The sequence below is a fragment of the Pleurodeles waltl genome, chromosome 11 (assembly GCF_031143425.1).
Source record: "Pleurodeles waltl isolate 20211129_DDA chromosome 11, aPleWal1.hap1.20221129, whole genome shotgun sequence".
Classification (NCBI taxonomy): Eukaryota; Metazoa; Chordata; class Amphibia; order Caudata; family Salamandridae; genus Pleurodeles; species Pleurodeles waltl.
Genome location: NC_090450.1, coordinates 302,466,439 through 302,485,905, shown reverse-complemented (window position 1 = coordinate 302,485,905; position 19,467 = coordinate 302,466,439).

The window sequence follows — 19,467 nt, the reverse complement described above, 5'->3', positions numbered from 1 at the left end:
CGAGGATTCATCCGTCTCCTCGCCAAACCCAGCGGACGGTGCCTAGGAAGGACAACATGGAGCACACAGTCAAGCAACCCACAGGTACGTACTCACAGCTTGCACAGTAAACGATTCTCTATGCAGTGAATGGCGTGTCTGAGTGGCTATGCAAGGCCTAGGCCTGTGTGACGCAGTTGAAATTGAGCCATGTGGACCCTCGAAATGGCGGCTGCCTGACCTGTGAAGTGTGACAATGGTATGTGAGGTCAATGCGCTGGCGTGGCACACCGCGGCGGTCGGCGGTCGAAGACCACGGCGCGAAGCCGCATTGGTTAACATTGAAGCCTATGGGTTTCAGGAGCCAATGGCGAAGGGCGCCGGCGGTGGCGGTACGCACCGCCGCGGGCGTGACCGCCATTTTCTATCTACTTATCCACTTGCGACTTGAACTTTCACAGGAGAGGACCTATACTGCAAGTGTTGCTGTGACCTCGGTCTGGAAGGGACAATGGCTGCTGCGACTGGGGAAAGGGCCCCTGCCTTCACTGGAGAGGAGTTGGAGAAACTTGTGGATGGGGTCCTCCCCCAGTATGCGCTACTCTACTGTCCTCCAGACCAACAAGTGAGTTTAATTCAATATGGATTTGGGGCCACTGGCTGGCTTGGGGGCATGGCGGGGGGCCTGGCGGGGATGGGGGGCATGTTGGGCCTGGCGGGGGGCATGGCGGGGATGGGGGGCATGTTGGGCCTGGCGGGGGGCATGGCGGGGGGCCTGGTGGGGATGGGGGGCATGTTGGGCCTGGCGGGGGCCTGGCGGGGGGCCTGGCGGGGAATGGGGGGCATGTTGGGCCTGGCGGGGGGCCTGGCGGGGGGCCTGGCGGGGATGGGGGGCATGTTGGGCCTGGCGGGGGGCCTGGCGGGGGGCCTGGCGGGGATGGGGGGCATGTTGGGCCTGGCGGGGGCCTGGCGGGGGGCCTGGCGGGGATGGAGGGCATGTTGGGCCTTTCGGGGGGCATGGCGGGGGGCCTGGCGGGGATGGGGGGCATGTTGGGCCTGGCGGGGGGCCTGGTGGGGATGGGGGGCATGTTGGGCCTGGCGGGGGCATGGCGGGGGGCCTGGCGGGATGGGGGGCATGTTGGGACTGGCGGGGATGGTGGGCGTTGGGCCACTGGCAACGAAAATGCCGACAAACTTGAACGTGGTATTTCTCCCTCCCTGTACGTGTCACATAGGTCCGCGCCCATGAGAAGATCGGGATTTGGCGTGCCATCGCCAAGGAAGTCCGGACCCTGGGGGTCCACCATCGACGGGGCACCCACTGCCGCAAGAGGTGGGAGGACATCCGCCGCGGGACCAAGAAGACCGCCGAGTCTCTGCTGGGGATGGCCTCCCAACGTAGGCGGGGTGCCTGCCGTCAACTGACCCCCCTGATGTTCCGGATCCTGGCGGTGGCCTACCCTGATTTGGATGGGCGCGTGAGGGCAGCACAGCAGACACAAGGGGGTGAGTACAAGCATTATCTACTATGTTGTCGCGCAGTGGAGGTGTCTGGGTGGGGGAGGAGGGCTGTGGGTCCCCCTAGGCCAGGGCGATATCTGTAGGCTGGGCACCCCCGTAAGCCCCTGTGTCCCCAGCCACCACCCTCAGTAGTGTGTCAGTACAGCCATCCCTGGGCCGTGTCATCCATGGGTGCAGTTGTCAACTCTAGGCGTGTAGGGCATGTTCCACGGAATGCGTAGCGGACCCCAAGTGCGCAACTTAGTGCAGGGGGCATCTGTGTCTGTCATGTCCGCTAACTGTACCGGTGATCCATGTACTCAAAATCTCTTTATTTCTCTCTCCCCCCCCTTTTTGTTTGTCTTTCTGTGCTTGTGTGCATCAGCATCATCAGGCGGAGGAGAAGTGGCATCGGGGCAGGAGGGAGCTGCATCTCACATGGCCCAGGAGGGCCATGCCACAGAGTCTGACTGGACCAGTGAGACGGAGGGCGAGGGGAGCTCCACAACGGGGATGACAGGACCCTGCAGCGACACGGACACGTCCTCGGAAGGGAGCTCCCTTGCGGGGGTGGCACCATCCGTGCCCCCCGCCATTACAGGTACAGCCGCCACCCAGCGCACCATCTCCGCCCTCCCAGCAGCCCCTCAGCGTTCGCCCCGTGCCCGCTCTGCCAGGAAGCCGGGCATCTCCTTCGCCCCAGGCACCTCAGGCCCTGCCCCTGTTACCCCCGCTGCCCTCTCCGAACGCTCATTGTTGGGCAGACTACCCTTTTGAATGCCATCCAGGGGGTGGAGAGGGAGGTTCATCGCAGCAATGCGTACCTGGAGGGCATTCATTCGGGTCAGGCTGCCCATCAGCGATCGTTCCAGGCTCTGGCCTCAGCACTGACGGCAGCCATTGTCCCTGTCTCCAGCCTCCCTCTACTAACTCCCTCCTCCCAGTCTCCTGTTCCTCTGCCTGTCCCACCCACACCATCAGACCAGCCTGCACACACCTCAACACCCAAGAGCAGCTCATCCAAACACAAGCACCACAGATCACGCAGACATTCACACAAGCAACATTCCGATGCAGACATGCCAACAGTCACTTCCACCTCTGTGACCCCCACCTCCTCGTCTCCCTCCTCCCTCCCTGTGACGTCTACACTCACACCTTCATTCACCTCACCATCAGCCAGTGTTTCCATCACCAGCACACCCTCCAGTACAGTCCGCACACGTGCAGTCACCACCCCCACTGCCATTTACACGTCCCCTGTGTCCTCTCCCACTGTGTCTGTCACCCCCTCTTCCACACCACACAAACGCAGCCACCCACCCACCCAACAGCCATCCACCTCACGACAGCCTCCCGCTCCTGCACCTGCACCCAAAGACAGCAAACTTGTCTCGCCTACAACCACATCCTCTCCCTCCACTCCCATACCCACTGTACCTACCACTCTCCATTGTCCCAAGAAAATCTATCTCTCTACTGCTACCTTCTTTCCTGACCCTGAGCCCCCCCCCTCCTTCTCGTCGGGGTAAAAAGAGCACCTCAGCCACCACCAGCCCTGCAGCCCCCTTGACAAGGGTGCAGGGGTATTGGAGCCCACCAGCCCGCAGGTCTGGATCTTCGCCCAGCAGCAAGGGGACAGCCAGCCCACCCCCTGGGAAGAGGAGCAGAAGGCGGAAGGGCCGCCGCCGGAGCCCGGATTCGATATCCCCCCAGGACACTAGCCAGCCACCGTCAACAGCCACAGCTCCAAAGGGAGGAAAGGGCCACAGACTCCCGACTAAGGAGGGCAAGGGCAGCAAGGCGGAGAAGTCAGGCAGCAGGCCTGCTGCCCATGGAGGACCCGTCACAGCTGCCCAGGAGGAGCCCGCAACCCCCATAGCCGCTGCCCCGGGAGGTACCGGCACAGCTGCCCCGGGAGAGCCCACCACCCCCATAGCCGCTGCCCAGGGAGGACCCAGCCCAGCTGGCCAGGAGGGCCCCACCACCCACAGCCCAGGTGGGCATTGAAGGAGCACCATCCCCGCTGCCCAGGAGGGCACCACCAGGCAATGAGCAGTTGGCCATAGAATGTCCGCCGTTTCCAGCACCGCTCCGCTGGGGACCGCCGTCTCAAGAACCGCTGAACTGGGCCCGCCGTCTCCAGCACCGCTCCGCTGGGGACCGCCGTCTCAAGAACCGCTGAACTGGGCCCTTCAAGGCAAGAACCGCTGAACTGGGCCCCGCCATCTCCAGCACCGCTCCGCTGGGGACCGCCGTCTCAAGAACCGCTGAACTGGGCCCTTCAAGGCAAGAACCGCTGAACTGGGCCCTTCAAGGCAAGGACCGCTGAACTGGGCCCCGCCGTCTCCAGCACTGCTCCGCTGGGGACCGCCGTCTCAAAACCGCTGAACTGGGCCCTTCAAGGCAAGAACCGCTGAACTGGGCCCTTCAAGGCAAGAACCGCTGAACTGGGCCCTTCAAGGCAAGAACCGCTGAACTGGGCCCTTCAAGGCAAGGACCGCTGAACTGGGCCCCGCCGTCTCCAGCACCGCTCCGCTGGGGACCGCCGTCTCAAGAACCGCTGAACTGGGCCCTTCAAGGCAAGAACCGCTGAACTGGGCCCTTCAAGGTAAGAACCGCTGAACTGGGCCCTTCAAGGCAAGGACCGCTGAACTGGGCCCCGCCGTCTCCAGCACCGCTCCGCTGGGGACCGCCGTCTCAAGAACCGCTGAACTGGGCCCTTCAAGGCAAGAACCGCTGAACTGGGCCCTTCAAGGCAAGAACCGCTGAACTGGTCCCTTCAAGGCAAGGACCGCTGAACTGGGCCCCGCCGTCTCCAGCACCGCTCCGCTGGGGACCGCCGTCTCAAGAACCGCTGAACTGGGCCCTTCAAGGCAAGAACCGCTGAACTGGGCCCTTCAAGGCAAGGACCGCTGAACTGGTCCCTTCCAGGCAGGAACCGCTGGCCCTTTGGCAGACGTGGCAGGGCAGGATCTGTCTCGGGCAGGGCTGCAGGATGTCCTCTGGCCAACATGCCTCCTCCAGTGGCAGTGGAGTCTGTTATGGACTGTATGGACTGTGGCTTTGCTCTCCCCAGGATGGCCCAGTGGGCAGGCCACCCACTGTATGGACTGTATGGACTGTGGCTTTGCTCTCCCCAGGATGGCCCAGTGGGCAGGCCACCCACTGTATGGACTGTATGGACTGTGGCTTTGGTCTCCCCAGGATGGCCCAGTGGGCAGGCCACCCACTGTATGGACTGTATGGACTGTGGCTTTGCTCTCCCCAGGATGGCCCAGTGGGCAGGCCACCCACTGTATGGACTGTATGGACTGTGGCTTTGCTCTCCCCAGGATGGCCCAGTGGTCATGGAGTCCCCTCGTGGATCTGGCGTCGTGTACTCAAGTGGCTGAGGTGCCCCCCCTTCCCTTCCCCCTGAGGTGCCTGTCCTTTTTTCTTTCTGATGCCCCTGCAGTGTTCTCTCCGTGGAGTTCTTGTCGTGGGACTGGGCCTTGCCCCTTTGCTCAGGACCCCTGTGGTCCACGGACAGTGGTTGGACTACATTTAGTAGCTGTATATATTTTGTACATAGTTTATTTATTTATTGGGATTACTGCTGTCCATATTTCAATATATCTGCCCGTTTAAGATCTCTTCTTTTGGTCTTTGCATTATTTCGGAGGGGGGGGTTTGTGGGTTGTGCCAGTGATCTTTGGGAATGCATTGATGTGTGTGTTGTAGTGGGTGTGGGTGGGTGGGTGTGTGCCGGTAATCTTTTCCCTCCCCTTTGTCGTAGGTGCAGTACTCACCGATGTCTTCCGCGCCGCCGGGCGTGCTCCTGGTACAGGAGCAGGTATAGGAGTGCGGGGATGACCTGCAACTCGGGTTCCATACTGCCGGAATCTCGCGTGGAGTATGTGGAGGTGAGCGTTTTCCCGTTCGTAGTCTGTTTCCGCCGTGTTTTTATCGGCGGTGCTCCCGCCCCGGAAAAGGTGGCGGATTGGTGGGTCGTGATAGGGTGGGCGGTACATTGTCTGCCGCCTGGCTGTTGGCGGGGACCGCCGCGCTGTTTGTTTGTTCCGCCGTGGCGGGCGGAGTGTTAATGCGGCGGGCTGTGTTGGTGGTTCCCGCCAGGGTCAGAATTGCATATTTTGGGCCGCCGGCCTGTTGGCGGGTTGGCCGCCGCTTTATCACCGACCGCCAGGGTCAGAATGAGGGCCATAGTAATGTGTTTTATATGTCCTGACAGTGAAATATTGCTAAATTGGTTTTTCGCTGTTGCAAGGCCTGTCCCTCTCATAGGTTAACATGGGGGCTACCTTTCAATCTGATTAAATTGTAGATTCCCTTTGGGAGCGGATGGACATGTGTAGTTTGGGGTCTCTGAGCTCACAATCTAAAAATACATCTTTTAGTAAAGTTGATTTTAAGATTGTGTGTTTGAAAATGCCACTTTTAGAAAGTGAGCATTTTCTTGCTTATACCATTTCTGTGACTCTGCCTGTTTGTGGATTCCCTGTCTGGGTCAGTGAGCTATCCTACAGTTGCTGCTTCTGCAAGAGTAAGAGGGCAAAGACTGGACTTTGTGTGCCTTCCATCTTGAGAAGAAATCTCCAAGGGCTTGATCTAGAGCTTGCCTCCTGTTTGAAGTCTCGGGGACAGCAAAGGCTTCTCTCTGGCAGCACCCGGAGTCTCTGATGAGACTACTACTCTGCCCTGTGGTGCCCATCCAGTTCCTGGGACCCTGAAAGGAGAAGCTGGCAGCCTAAAGACAAGAAAGTCCAGGCAGAGAGTGTCGTGCGGGAAAAAGATTGCCGCGAATCCGATCTGCGGCTGAAAAACTGACGCGCCGCCGGCTCCGCAGCTGAGAAACGACGCTCGCAGGAAACGCAACCGAAGAATCGACGCACGGAGCAGGAGAAACGACGCTCAGCATCGCTGACGGAGGCTGGGAGATCACAACCTGTGCTGCAGGATTTTCGGATCATCGTGCGGCTGGATTTTGGACTCACGTACTGCTGTGCAGAGTTATTTTTGACGCACACCCGCCCGTGCGGGGTTATTTTTGACGCGCAGGTACATTTTCACTCTAGCAGCGCTAGTGTGTGTTTAAAACTACTTAAAGACTCTTTTTGCATTTTTATTGATAACTTGACTTGTGTATGGTGGATTTTTGTTGTTTTGGTCTTGTTTTGTTTAGTTAAATATTTCCTATTTTTCTAAACTGGTGTTGTGTCATTTTGTGTTTTCATTAAGTTACTGTGTGTGTTGGTACAAATACTTTACAACTAGCACTCTGAAATTAAGCCTACTGCTCTGCCAAGCTACCAAGGGGGTAAGCAGGGGTTAGCTGAGGGTGATTCTCTTTTACCCTGACTAGAGTGAGGGTCCTTGCTTGAACAGGGGGTAACCTGACTGTCAACCAAAGACCCCATTTCTAAAACAAAGCATAACAAGTGCCCTAACTATAAACAAGGCAGCCATCTTAGAAGAATTAAATAATTAAAAGGGCTAAGACAGAACAAGCTAAGTAGGTTAAAAGTCTCTAGGTGACAGGGCACGAGTCTGCAAGCGAGAGGCTTAGCTAACTCCTGTTATCCCATTAAAATTAACTAGGATTCACTACACCCACCCCATTGCCGTAACAGGTATGAGAAAGGTACAGGAACCCAAAGGCTAAAATTGCTCTGAACTAAAAAGCTAATAGCATAAAAACCAGCTAAAAATATCTTTAAAATGTGTTAAAAAGGTAATAAAAACAGTTCCGCTAAAATACATACAGAGATGTCATTGTCAACCATGACAAGCACAGCGTGCCAAAACAAGTCAATGTAAATGCATAATTTTTAATCGGGAATGGCAAGTCAATTCATCAAATTATTTTCTGTACGCATGATCTTGAAGAGTGTCTTCGAAGCCACCAACCAATAACCTAAAAAATGAGTCTGGGTGGACAAATGGATCCACAGAGCAGTAGTGAGCAGTACTTTCTGGTGTAACGTCATTCGTTGCAGTGCCCTCGTCCATGGTAGATCTCAAAACGGAAGGCTCATAGGTGGCCTTGCGGAGCAACCTCAGTCTCAAGGAGCATGACCGTGTATGAACCCTCATCGGGGACATCAGTAGTTCGTGGTCCACAGCAGATGTCGGTGCAACAGCAAGACAGCCCATAGGCAGATGTTCAAAGAGGCACCATATGTAGCGGAAGACTGGTTGTACGCACCAGAGAAGGGGCCGAAATGACAACGACCAGTCGTGCTCCAGTTCCACCAGCAAGGGTGCACCGAAGATCCGAACTATGCGTTCACGGCACAGTGGAGTTGGTGGGAGCGGCTCCATTGCTGGAAAGAAACAACCACTGCGAATCAGAAGAAATAGCAGTAGTAGTCTGCCAATCAAAGCTAAAATAATTGGAAAGCCACCAAACATGCTTGAGAAGAGCGAGTGGATGGCTGACGGGATGACTCCGAAGACAGTCTGGAAGATGGACACAAAACCAGACCAGACAGTCTTAAATAAATGAACAATCCCAGTGGTGCTTGAAGCATTGAATATTCTGAATACCAGTTCTCCAAAGTGCTTGGGGAAGTTGGTATTTAATAGGGATTGTATCTCGGCTGATGATCTCGCAAACTGGACAGCATACGTCTCCTTTGCGGATGTCAAGGTGGCCTGTTTTTGAAACAATAGTGCCTTTAGCCTGCTCAGCTTGTCATAGTTCACATTAATAGTATCTATGTGGGGCCACATGTCAGATACTTTTCTCTCTCGTGTGGGGGGGAACAAAACATGTCCACAACACGTAATGACCTTCGAGACCAAGATGGCGTAGGCAATTCCTGGTTGCAATCCGCAACAACTTTGATTGTTCAGTACCACATAACTTCCATTGGAAAGTACATGAAATACCGGGTGAATCAAAGGGACGGGAGTACCCTTCAGTAACAGGCCAAATTCGCGACCCCACCCTTGCAATGACCGTGAAGGGACACCTGCTTACATATTATGGAATGACTAACAGCAGTCTTACATTCACTCACTTCCGCTACGAAAGACCTCTGTTTCGCAGTTCAGACACTTATAATCAAAGGGCAACTCCCACTCTTCCTTAATATAGCTATCTCCTAGTTGCTAATACCTTCCCACTGCAAGATGTTTCAGGCAGCTTGAGAAACGAAAGGTCGAAATGGGTAAATTAATTAAGGACTCTCTGCTACCGTGAAGGGCAACTTATCTAATTTTTCTACGTGAAGCATGGTGAAACTAGCCTCCCTTTTAGCCATTGTCTGTTGTTCTCTGGAAAAATTAAAAGCAGTGAAGAATTCACTCCCGTTAATATACTTCCATGGAATGCGGCCATTTTTCAGTGTCTGTAAAGTCCAATCCAGCTGCATGATGGAACGTAGCTGTGTTTGCCGATGATATAACTGGGACAAGTCTGTCTGAGTGATATCAATAGCAGACAACACTATATGCTGGACAGAGTATTCCTTTTCTAAATTTTCCTTATCCAATTGCCTTAAATGCGCAGCAGCCTCAATCTCTGAAAGTTTCCAAATTTCATTGTACATAGCATATAGAAACCTTTTTGAGCGCTTTTTTCTAGGACCCAGCAGAAAATCCTTCAAGTCTACATCTTCAGAACGAGTGTTCAGGTGTTTCTTAACTGCGGCTAACGTGTTGGTCTGTACCTATTGCGGGCACAGCTAACCCACACTGTATGTTGTAACTATACATGTCTGTTGACCCGACACAAAGCAAGGGTCTGGCTTGTTAATTGAAATAAACCCTGAAGAGTTAAAAAAACGCGCTTGACACTCATTAGTGTCAGTGGGCCATATTAACCACCCGCCGGGACTGGAAAGTGAAGAATTTTAGGCAACAGCCTTAACCATTGCATCTAGCTTTTCCCCAGTGATATTAAGGAAATATTGCCAATCTTTAAACCTTGCCAGAGTAGGGATACTGGGAGTGTTCATGTCTTTAATTTTTGCTAACCCCAGACAGGATGTCTGCTGAATAGTGTCATTTAAGAAAATCATTTGCACAGGAATCAGGTATGCTCGAAATAAAGCTTCCCTACTCTGTATCTGCCAATCCTGTGTTCCCCATATAGTTTTCAAGTCAATAGTGCTCTTCCAGTATCCGTAACCTTCAACTGCGAGCTTGGAAACAAAAGGATCTGAATACATCAGTTTTCTGTCAGTTATCAAAATTTTCCTAATTTGTGCTGGAGGTATTTTAAAATAATACGACTCTGCTTTTTTTGTGTCATGCCCAGAAAAATTTGTAAATTTATCACTATAGTATTTTGGGCTCCGCACCAGTGGTGTAGAACAGTGTTCCTACTGTGTGTAGTTTAATACTGGCCTGTATCTAGTGGCACGGTGTAGGTAGTAATGTCCCCAATTGTTATAGCAGAACATTTCCCCATAATTCATTGTATGTTCAAATACATCTTCACTTTGGAAAGCGGAATAGTCCTTCATTTCAGTTAGCATAGAATCAACTGTTTGGACATCCCAATCATCAGAGACAACATCAAGTGTAATTACATCTGTCATAGAAATTTTGAACACATATGGGGGGTTATTCTAACTTTGGAGGAGGTGTTAATCCGTCCCAAAAGTGACGGAAAAGTGACGGATTTACCACCAGCCGTATTACGAGTCCATTATATCCTATGGAACTCGTAATACGGCTGGTGGTATATCCGTCACTTTACCGTCACTTTTGGGACGGATTAACACTCCTCCAAAGTTAGAATAACCCCCATGGTATTTTAATAATTTCTGTGAGCCCGTATATTTCAAATGGAACTTTTTCCCACACAATCCCATCAGAAATCGGTATTGCTGTAACATTTACAGCGGACAAGGCTCTTCAGACCTTATGTGAGGAATGATATGGAGTTAAAACAGGCTCAACAGAGTAGTGATCAGGAATATAGTGACCTTTGACCCTGTCACCAGGCAGGTCGCTCCCCCATCTGCCACGCAGCCCCCTGTGGGTTGAACCTCCGTTGCCACTTTTGGCGCCTGACTACTCACTCCCTTTTTTCTTTACCCCTGCGCTTGGCTTCTGTGCCACTTTGTTTTTTCATTCTGTGCCCCTGTGTTTTGCTTTCTATACCCCTGTGCTCTGTTGTCCCTCTCCCGCCATCTTTTCCCGCCGTTTTTTCCCTGGGTTTTTCCCTGGGTTTTTCCCTCGCCGCTGAGCCCCTGCTGCCCTGCCCCCTTCACTCACATTGGCCGCCCCGCTCCCACCTCCCAGCTGCTCCATCCGGACCTTGATGAACAAAGGAGAAACAGCTGCCCTCATCCTCCTGGACCTATCAGCAGCCTTTGACACGGTCTGCAACGCACCCTATCAGCACGCCTCCATGACGCCGGTATCCAAGAGAAGGCCCTGGCCTGGACCACATCCTTCCTCTCCGGCAGAACCCAGAGCGTCCACCTCCCACCCTTCTGCTCCAAAACCACAGAGATCATCTGCGGGGTCCCACAGGGTTCCTCCCTCAGCCCGACACTGTTCAATATCTACATGGCCCCCCTCGCCCACGTCGCTCGACAACACAACCTCAACATCATCTCCTACGCCAACGACAACCAGCTGATCATATCTCTCACCAAAGATCCCCACACCGCCAAAGCTAACCTCCACCGAGGAATGAATGCCGTAGCCGACTGGATGAAGGACAGCAGACTGAAGCTGAACTCAGACAAGACAGAGGTCCTCATTCTCGGACCCACTCCATCAGCCTGGGACGACTCTTGGTGGCCCACGTCACTAGGCACAGCCCCGGAACCCACGGACCACGCACGCAACCTGGGGGTCATCATCGACTCCGCTCTCTCCATGACCAGGCAAGTCAACGCCGTCTCCGCGTCCTGCTTCAACATACTCCATATGCTCCGCAGGATCTTCAAATGGATCCCCCTCGACACAAGAAAAAACGTTACCCAGGCCCTCATCACCAACAGACCCGACTATGGGAACGTCCTCTACTCAGGAACTACAAACAAGCTCCTGAGACGACTCCAACGCATCCAGAACGCCTCGGCCCGACTCATCCTCGATGTCCCCCGTCACAGCCACATCACACTCCACCTGAGAGGCCTGCACTGGCTCCCCGTCAACAAAAGGATCACCTTCAAGTTCCTGATCCACGCACACAAAGCACTGCACAACACCGGACCCACCTACCTCAACAACCGACTCAGCTTCAACACCCCCACCCGAAGCCTCCGCTCAGCCAACCTCGCCCTCGCCACAGTCCCCTGCATCCGAAAAACCACCGGCGGCGGCAGATCCTTCTCATACCTCGCCGCCAAGACCTGGAACACTCTCCCCACCATCCTACGACAGACCCAGGACCTGCTGGCCTTCAGAAGACTCCTCAAGACCTGGCTCTTCGACCAGTAGCACCGCCCCCTCCCCAGCACCTTGAGACCCTCACGGGCATGTAGCGCGCTTTACAAATGCAGTGATTGATTGATTGATTCATGAGCAAAAAGAAAACAGTCACAAACCCAATCCATAAAAATAATGCAAAAAATGTCAAACAGAACCATAAATAGTTCCATGGGTATATCAAATAGTTCTTTTTAAGCCATTGATACAGCTTACTTCTTTTTGAAACATTGTCAATCACAGTAGTGGATGAGTCTGAAGAAAAATCATCAATGTCAATTAAATATCGAGAGGCAGTCTCTGCAAACACGGGAGCCGGTGCACTGCCCGTACTTTGGTCCACTTTATGTGGAGGCTCTTGGTAGACAGTGTTATTAGTCTGTGATGTGTTTGTGTAAAAAAACAGCCAAATCTTGCACAGGAGTGGTCACTGAAGTGGTGACAGGAACTAGCAAGAGTTCATTTTCCACCCTCCCCATGGTCGAGGAGGTATCTGGAACAGTGTTGGACATTGTTGCATAGTCCGTAGTAACGTTGTTCATCCTACTATGTAGATGTATGTCCTGTTGGGTAGTGAGAGGGGATCGGGAATCACACAAGGGACCTCTTGGTCTACTGTGAAGGATCGGCCACATGGTGTAATTTGATGTCATCGATGGAAATGAATCTGTTAGTTCTAGAGCCGGACAGCGGTGGTAAGATGACAGTCCTGGTACCTTGGATTCCCAAGACCGGTACAGGTGCTCTGTATGATGGACTGAATTCCTTCTTCACAGCGATCTTCTCACAAACCAGATCCCCAATTTTAGAAATCCAGCCAGTCGAAGTTTTCGCTAAATCCCTTATTACTAAGGTGGCAGCACTTGCAGATGATTTATCATCACAAAATTGCTGAAGCTCCTGTAAAACAGTGAGATGTTCATTTATGTCAAACTGTGTTTCTGCTGCCACCACACCAGGGACATCAAGATCTGGGACATACATAGGTATCCCAAAGATAACCTCATATGGAGTGCGTCCCCCCAAGGACCGTCTTGGCAGATTATTCAGTGCTCTCTGGACCCCATATAAGTGATGTAACCAGCTGTGGCCTCAACCTAATACACAAGCTGTTAAGGACTGCTTTAGATCACGATTCCGCCTCTCCATGACTGAATTTCCCTCTGGATGGTATGGTTAGGGGTAATGGAGTTCAACACCCATCGTCCCCATGGTGTCCCTGAATGCCTTAGGGGCAAATGCAGGGCCCTGGTCCGAATGGAATGCTGCAACAGCACATATACCAATAAAGATCAGCAAGTCTTTTATAACAGTCCGAGCATCAGCCGACCGCTGTGGCCATACCCACAGGAATCTAGAACAAGAATCTACAGTGACTAGAATGTATTTGTATGCACCATCAGGCTGTAAGGGACCACAATGGTCCAGGTACACTGACTGTAGGGGCCTATTGGACACTGAGAGGGATGTCTGCGATGGGCGTTTAATATTAGAGCCCTTTATCTGCTGGCAAATGTCACAGCAAAGGACATACTTTTTTGTTCGTCTGCATAGACCAGGCCACCAAAAGCATTTCTGTAAGAGTGTTATCGTGTCCGATATACCAGCATGTGCAGAAGCGACACCCTCATGCGCTGCTTTTACTAGATCTAATCTCTGGTCTTCGTTGGGGATCACTCGATCTCCAACCACAGGAATTGTTGCGTAGGCAACATTCTGTGCACTGATATGGTAAGTATGGTTCGTAAGGTATCCCTTCGGAAGGGGCTTGCCTGCAGCTGAAGCTTTCACGGGAGTCAATGTTTCATTATCCAATCTCGTCTGTGAATGAGTCACTGCAGCCACAGAAGCCGTAGCTACTGCTGCATTGGCCAATTCATCAGCCAATGTATTACAGTTAACGTGTACTCCTACACGTTGGTGGCCCAATGTATGTACTACATGGACACACATGGGGTGATTCTAACCCTGGCGGTCGGTGATAAAGCGGCGGCCAACCCGCCAACAGGCCGGCGGTCGAAAAAATGGAATTCTGACCCTGGCGGGAACCGCCAACACATCCCGCCACATTAACACTCCGCCCGCCGCGGCGGTACAGACAAACAGCGCGGCGGTCACCGCCAACAGGCAGGCGGCAGACAATGTACCGCCCACAGTATTACAACTCACCAATCCGCCACCTTTTCCGGGCGGGAGCCCCGCCGATAAAAACACGGCGGAAACAGACTACGAACGGGAAAACGCGCACCAAAACACACTCCACGAGGAAGGAGGACAGCATGGAACCCGAATTAAACATCCTACCTGCTCTCGTCTACCTTCTCATCTACCACGAGTACGAACGCCGGCGCAGACGACAACGGTGAGTACTGCACTTACGACACACGGGAGGGGGGAGGAGGGAAGCTTACGGCACACACATATGCGACCCCCACCCCCCCAAACTATGTACACACTAATGCAGAGCAACAATGCACAGTGACACCACCCAAACCCCCCTGAAAAATGCGAAGACATAATTAAATTGGGAAGAAAATATTATATAAAATATAGACTCTGATATGTATCGGTCAACTATGCAAAATATCCATAACAAAATGATACTATATACACTGCCATGGAGAACCGAGGCAATTAGTCCTCTACATCAAAGTTAAATAGAACAGTCCGTGGGCTACAGTGTAGCGACACAAGGGCAAAGCCCACACAGGAGACCTGAGTCCTTTGGAGAGAACACTGCAGGGGCATCTGATGAAAAAACTACAGGCACCTCAGGGGGAAGGGAAGGGGGAGGCACCACAGCCACATGAGTCCACGACGCCAGATCCACGAAGGGGCCACCATGCCCATTGATGTATCCTGGGGAGTGCAAAGCCACAGTCTCTCAAGTCTCTACAGTGGGTGGGTTGCCCACTGTGCCATCCTGGGGAGTGCAAAGCCACAGTCTCTCAAGTCTCTACAGTGGGTGGGTTGCCCACTGTGCCATCCTGGGGAGTGCAAAGCCACAGTCTCTCAAGTCTCTACAGTGGGTGGGTTGCCCACTGTGCCATCCTGGGGAGTGCAAAGCCACAGTCTCTCAAGTCTCTACAGTGGGTGGGTTGCCCACTTTACCATCCTGGGGAGTGCGAAGCCACAGTCCATCAGGTGGATGACAGTCTCCACTGGTCAAGGAGGAGGCATGGTGGGCACAGTGAACCATAAACAGTGCTTGACAGGAAGGGCCCAGCGGAGCGGTGCTTGACAGGAAGTGCCCAGCGGAGCGGTGCTTGACAGGAAGGGCCCAGCGGAGCGGTGCTTGAGATGAAGGGCCCAGCGGAGCGGTGCTTGAGACGGCGGTGCCCAGCGGAGCGGTGCTTGACAGGAAGGGCCCAGCGGAGCGGTGCTTGAGACGGCGGGGCCCAGCGGAGCGGTGCTTGACAGGAAGGGCCCAGCGGAGCGGTGCTTGAGATGAAGGGCCCAGCGGAGCGGTGCTTGAGACGGCGGTGCCCAGCAGAGCGGTGCTTGAGATGAAGGGCCCAGCGGAGCGGTGCTTGAGACGGCGGTGCCCAGCGGAGCGGTGCTTGACAGGAAGGGCCCAGCGGAACGTTGCTTGAGATGAAGGGCCCAGCGGAGCGGTGCTTGAGACGGCGGTGCCCAGCGAAGCGGTGCTTGACAGGAAGGGCCCAGGGGAGCGGTGCTTGAGACGGCGGGGCCCAGCGGAGCGGTGCTTGACAGGAAGGGCCCAGCGGAGCGGTGCTTGAGATGAAGGGCCCAGCGGAGCGGTGCTTGAGACGGCGGTGCCCAGCGGAGCGGTGCTTGAGATGAAGGGCCCAGCGGAGCGGTGCTTGAGACGGTGGTGCCCAGCGGAGCGGTGCTTGACAGGAAGGGCCCAGCGGAGCGGTGCTTGAGATGAAGGGCCCAGCGGAGCGGTGCTTGAGACGGCGGTGCCCAGCGGAGCGGTGCTTGACAGGAAGGGCCCAGCGGAGCGGTGCTTGAGATGAAGGGCCCAGCGGAGCGGTGCTTGAGACGGCGGTGCCCAGCGTAGCGGTGCTTGAGATGAAGGGCCCAGCGGAGCGGTGCTTGAGACGGCGGTGCCCAGCGGAGCGGTGCTTGACAGGAAGGGCCCAGCGGAGCGGTGCTTGAGACGGCGGGGCCCAGCGGAGCGGTGCCTGACAGGAAGGGCCCAGCGGAGCGGTGCTTGAGACGGCGGGGCCCAGCGGAGCGGTGCTTGACAGGAAGGGCCCAGCGGAGCGGTGCTTGAGACGGCGGGGCCCAGCGGAGCGGTGCTTGAGACAGCGGGGCCCTGTTCAGCGGTGCTCTTTTGCACGGCGGGCCCTGTTCAGCGGTGCCTATCTTCACGGCGGGCCCTGTTCAGCGGTGCTCTTCTGCACGGCGGGCCCTGTTCAGCGGTGCCTATCTTCACGGCGGGGCCCTGTTCAGCGGTGCCTATCTTCACGGCGGGGCCCTGTTCAGCAGTGCTCTTCTGCACGGCGGGCCCTGTTCAGCGGTGCCTATCTTCACGGCGGGGCCCTGTTCAGCGGTGCTTTTCTGCACTGCGGGCCCTGTTCAGCGGTGCTCTTCTGCACGGTGGGCCCTGTTCAGCGGTGCTCTTCTGCACGGCGGGCCCTGTTCAGCGGTGCTCTTCTGCACGGCGGGCCCTGTTCAGCGGTGCCTATCTTCACGGCGGGGCCCTGTTCAGCGGTGCTCTTCTGCACGGCGGGCCCTGTTCAGCGGTGCTCTTCTGCACGGCGGGGCCCTGTTCAGCGGTGCTCTTCTGCACGGCGGGCCCTGTTCAGCGGTGCCTATCTTCACGGCGGGGCCCTGTTCAGCGGTGCTCTTCTGCACGGCGGGCCCTGTTCAGCGGTGCCTATCTTCACGGCGGGGCCCTGTTCAGCGGTGCTCTTCTGCACGGCGGGCCCTGTTCAGCGGTGCTCTTCTGCACGGCGGGCCCTGTTCAGCGGTGCTCTTCTGCACGGCGGGCCCTGTTCAGCGGTGCACATCCAGTAGGTCAAGGGAGCCAGACCTGGCCTGGACTCCCTGCTCAGTCGCCCTCCGACCGTGATGTTTCTGGACCCTTCGGGGACGGAGTCCTGGGCCCTTTGGTGTCCTCCTTTACAGCTGGGATGTGGCATGTGGGGCCCACCTGCTCCGCGCTCCTGCTGCCTGACTTCTCCACCCTGCTGCCCTTACGCTCCTTAGATGGGGCTCTCGGGCCCTTGCCTCCCCTAGATGTTGTGGCTGGTGAAGTGGGCAAACTTTGCTCCTTGGGGGCAGCCGTGTCAGTCCTCGCACGGCGGCCCTTGTGTTTCCTGGTCCTCTTGCCGGGGGGGGGCTGGATGTGTCCTTGCTGCTGATTGAGGTGTCACTGCTGGCAAAGGGTGGACTCCAGAACCCATGCACAACAGTGACACCCGAAGCTGGGCTGGTGGTGGCTGTGGTGCTCTTGGGACTCTTTGCAGATGGAGGGGTTAGGTCATTGGAGGGAAAGAGGTCAAGATTAGCCAGGAAAAGTTTTTTAGGGCCAAGGTAAAGGATAGGAGAAGTGGTGATGGGAGTGGAGGAAGAGGATGTGGTTGTAGGAGAGTCAGGTGTGCTGTCATTGGGTGAAGGTGCTGGTGCTGTAGGCTGTCGGGAGGTGGATGTCTGTTGGGTGGGTGGCTGCCTTCGTTTGTGTGTCTTGGAAGAGGGGGTGACAGACACAGTGGGAGAGGACACAGGGGACGTGTAAATGGCAGTGGGGTGGTGACTGCACGCGTGCGGACTGTACAGGAGGGTGTGGTGGTGATGGAAGCACTGGCTGATGTTGGTGTGCATGCAGGTGTGAGTGTAGACGTCACAGGGAGGGAGGAGGGAGACGAGGAGGAGGGGGACACAGGGGTGGTAGTGACTGTTAGAATGTCTGCATCTGGGTGTTGCTTGGGTGAGTGTTTGTGGGATCTGTGGTGCTTGTGTCTGGATGAGCTGCCCTTGGGTGTTGAGGTGTGTGCAGGCTGGTCAGATGGTGTGGATGGGATAGGCTGAGGAACAGGAGACAGAGACAGGGTGGAGGCAGTCAGAAGAGGGAGGCTGGAAACAGGGACAATGGCTGCCGTCAGTGCTGAGGCCAGAGCAGTGAACGATCGTTGATGGGCAGACTGACCCGAATGAATGCCCTCCAGGTAGGCATTGCTCCGATGCACCTCCCTTTCTACCCCCTGGATGGCATTCACAAGGGTAGTCTGCCCAACAATGAGCGTCCTCACAAGGTCAATGAGCTCCGCACTGAGGGCAGCAGGGGTGACAGGGGCAGGGGCTGAGGTGCCTGGGGCGAAGGAGACGCCCGTCTTCCTGGGCGAGCGGGCACGGAGCGTAGGCTGAGGGGCTGTAGGGAGGGAGGGGCTGGTGCGCTGGGTGGCGGCTGTACCTGTAGAGGCGGGGGGCCCGGATGTTGCCGCCACCGCTAGGGAGCACCCATCCGAGGACGTGTCTGTGTCGCTGCTCTCACCACCGGTCCCCGTTGTGGTGCTCCCCTCGCCCTCCGGATCACTGGTGCCCTCGGTGTCTGTTCCTGGGCCCACCGGGGCCTTGTGACTTGCAGCTCCCTCGTGCTCCGATGCCAAATCTCCTCCGCCTGATGATGCTAATGCACACATGCACAAGAAGATGAAGAAGAAGGGTGGGGGGAGAAAAAAGAAGACCAGGTTGGGTGCATGCAATGTCAACACCGTTGGCGGAGAGGACAGACACAGGAGCCTCATGCACTAAGCCGCGCATTCGGGGTACACTACTCAGTACTTCTGACTAAGACAACAGGTCAAGAGACGACAAACGCGCACATGTGTGAGGCTGGACCATCAATAGCTGTACTTGTCACCCTACAGAGGTGGGGGCCGGGAGCACAGGGCCATGCCTAAGGGAGAGGACTACACTACAGAAAGCGCCCTGGCCTATTGTCACCCACAACCCTCCTCCCCCACCCAGACACCTCCACTGCGCAGAAAGATAGCAGAATGTGCTGATACTCACCCCCTTGTGTCTGCTGTGATGCTCTCAAGCGCCCATCCAAATCAGGGTAGGCCACCGCCAGGATCCGGGACATCAGGGGGGTCAGGGTACGACTGGCAACCCTCCTAGGTTGGGAGGCCATCCCCAGCAGTGACTCGGCGGTCTTCCTGGTTCCGCGGCGGATGTCCTCCCACCTCTTGCGGCAGTGGGTGCCCCGTCTGACGTGGACCCCCAGGGCCCGGACTTCCTTGGCGATGGCACGCCAAATCTCGACTTTCTGATGGGCGCTGACCTATGTGACATGTACAGGGTGGGAAGCAAACATTCATCAACTTACTGCATGTTAGATGTGATTGGCCCCCCCTCCCCAACCTTGCCATATGGCACATGCTCTCATCTGTCGTGCGTTGCACTCCTCATTCGCCCCCCACCCCACCAACTTACATCCACCCCACTCCACACAGGCATCACCCATTCCATGTGCACCCGGTGTACTTACCTGTTGGTCTGGAGGACCGTAGAGTAACGCATACTGGAGGAGGACCCCATCCAAGAGCTTCTCCAACTCTTCAGACGTGAAGGCAGGGGCCCTTTCCCCAGTCGCAGCAGCCATTGTCACTTCCAGACCGA